Below are 3,068 nucleotides of genomic sequence, written 5' to 3' on the forward strand. Positions count from 1 at the left end.
CTAAGTTTTGCGGAAATATTAATTATAGTTTTGTCAGGATGCCCAATTGTGATAAAAACAAAAACATGAATGCCCTGGATGCTTTACGAAGACGTCGCGAAGCACTTGAAGCAATAGTTAAATATCACAAACAATCATTTTAAAAGGTGAGTGATTGATTTATGTTAATTAAACGTTTAGTATTCAATCGTATTATTATTATTGTCTGTCTTTGTTTTTAGTAATAAAAAACTACTAATTTCGATTTAATTTCTTCGAATTCGCGTTCGAATCAATAATAATGTAATGAGTATCAGTTGTACGAGTAAGTATCCAGTGTGTTTAAGCGTTTAAGACTGTGGTTTGCGATCTTACTATAGTAAATAATCTTACGTTATTGTCCTTTACCATTTAATATTTTTAGTTTGGTCATACAGTTTCAAGTAATAGTTTTCATAATTATCATTCAGGTTAGATAATATTTAACCTCCGACCGAAGATGATTCTTATAGTATGCACTTACCTCTTCAGCAGTCACCGATGTCTCCTGTAATTGCATATGACACCGTAATGATGCCTTTAACTCTTGAAACTTACAGAAAAAACTTTAATAGTTCGGATATTAATACTTGCCTCAATCAAAATGAAATTCAAAATGAAACTAAAGGCAGAAAACGGCGTAAAACTGAAGTAAAATCTTATATGGATTTCCTGTCAAATGAGGACAAGTCAGACTCTTCAGGAAGCTCCAACAATTGGTCTAGAAAAGAATTAGAAAGTAGTAGTGAAGAAGAAATGAATGTAAGGGAGGTAAAAGTTAAGAAAGTTAAGAAAAACTTTCATGTACAAATTAAAATCAAAGAAAACCCAGAAAATAAACGTAATATCATCAAGGAATTAAAGGTAGAGGGAAAGTGCATAAAGGGCAATGCAGCAGAGGATGTTATGATATACCAGAAGAGAGACGTCGTTCGTTATTTGCACACTTCTGGAGGTTAGATTCTCAACGGAGGCGCGATTGATTAGTACGATGTTGTCACACAGTTCCAATAAAAAGAAGGAAGAAAACCGATAGCTCTTCCTTGCGAAGAAAGGCATCTTATGAATATTACTTTAACGATAACGAAGATCATTAAAAAGTTTGTCAAAAGTTTTTGTTAGATACCTTAAATATTACTCAAAAATACTTGACTTATACAATGTCACGTGCTATCGAGAATACGGCTCAAATAAATAAGTGCAAACCTAATGCTCCTTTAACAGAGTTGAAGTTGTGCAAACTATAGTTTTTACACAAGCCAATGAAGAAGCTATTACTACAATAAAGAAAATTAAGGGCAGATCAAGAAAAGAAAGCAAAAACAAACAGGAAACTGGAAACAGCTATATTACAGAAAAGGGTACAGTAGTCGCTCAGAAAAAAGTAAAGATTTAGGAATATGGAGGTTAAAATGTGCTGAAAGAATCATAGTGGCTGAAAGAAAACAGAGTTTTGAAGATTATTGGCAATTAGGGCAGAGAGATAGAAGAGCAGCGTTTAAATCAGTAACGACACTGCCAAAAAAATCTCAAACAACTGGTTGCAGAGAAAAGAAATGGGATTGCTAGTGTGTGTATAAACTCTTGATTTCTAATGAAGAGGAACCGATTTGCAAAGAGTGTTTTTGCAGACTTCTTGGTAAAACTAAAGGATTTGTAAATGTGATAGTCGAAAAAAAACTAGGGGCATCATAAACAGTTATCAGAGAGGTTGTAAGTCGCCAAAAAATAAAAAAAATCCCCGAAGGAAATAACGTCTGTCCGAAAACACATTTCCAGTTTTCGGAGCTACGCAAGTAACTATTGCAGGAAATTCACTGGCAAGAAATACCTTGCTACCGATTTATCGATTGCAAAAATGTATCGGAGAATATAAAAAATCTACGTTAAATCCTGTTACTTTGAAACTATATGCCAAAGGCTTCCATGACCTAAATCTCTCGTTTAAACAACACTCAAAAGACACCTGCAATACATGCGATGCCTTCAATGCCAAAATTAAAATAGCAGACGCCGATAGGAAATAACCATTTCACCTCAGCAGCTCAAACATGCCGCTTTTGCTGTGAGACAACAGTGAACAAAACGCGATTTCTCAATCTTCAGTGCCACGAATTGACATTGTTCAGCCATAATTTTCAAACATTCGAATTTTACTGTGCTCTGTGTCTTTCACATGCATATAAAAAAGTGAGTGATAAAAACAAACCCCTTCGAAATTCGATTTTGGAATTCGACCTCAAAGAAGCAAGTTGGCGGGAGATTTCAAAATGTAAACCCCAAAATCGAACAGGTGGGATAATTAAAATCATAAATAAAAATAAATTTTATTATTATATATATTAAAATAAATTTTATTATATTTTTATATTTTATTATTGGATTTTATTTATTAAAAGCCTAATTATTAGTATAAAATTAGTATTTAACGAATCCATTTTTATTTGGAATTTCAACAATGATACATTTGAAAAATAAACATCAGGGACGCGGTATTAAAACGCGATTTCAAAAAAATAGCGGGAATAAAAATTTCGCTGATGCTGATAGCGTATCGTATTAAATTATATTAATATATAAAATAATCTGAAAAGATGAGCGAAACTAGCGATGATGACTGTACTTTAACACCAGAAGAGTTAAAACAACACAAATTAACGCAGAATTAAGTTTCCTTCCTGAGAAGTCTCGCGAAAAATATAAGAAAGAACAGCAAACGTCACATACGTTTACTGAATGATACACTTTTAAACTTGCATAAAGTTTTTCAAAACGAAACAGGCATGAAAATCTCATAACAAACATTTCGAAGATACCGTCTTAGATTTTGGATTCTGTTTCCTAAATAACATGTCTCTGTGCATTATATGAAAATAGCGATAGTTAGACATAGGTCGATCAGTTTATAAAGCAAAAATTGCGCGTATATCTTATGAATCAGCTTCTGATGTGTCTAAAGTAATGTGTTGTAATAAATAAGCTGAATCGACATAGAGCGAAGATGCAAAGATTGCCAAAACAAGAAAATCGCATTTAATTTTTTTAATAGA

Source organism: Bombyx mandarina, chromosome 20 (assembly GCF_030267445.1).
Source record: "Bombyx mandarina strain Sakado chromosome 20, ASM3026744v2".
Lineage (NCBI taxonomy): Eukaryota > Metazoa > Arthropoda > Insecta > Lepidoptera > Bombycidae > Bombyx > Bombyx mandarina.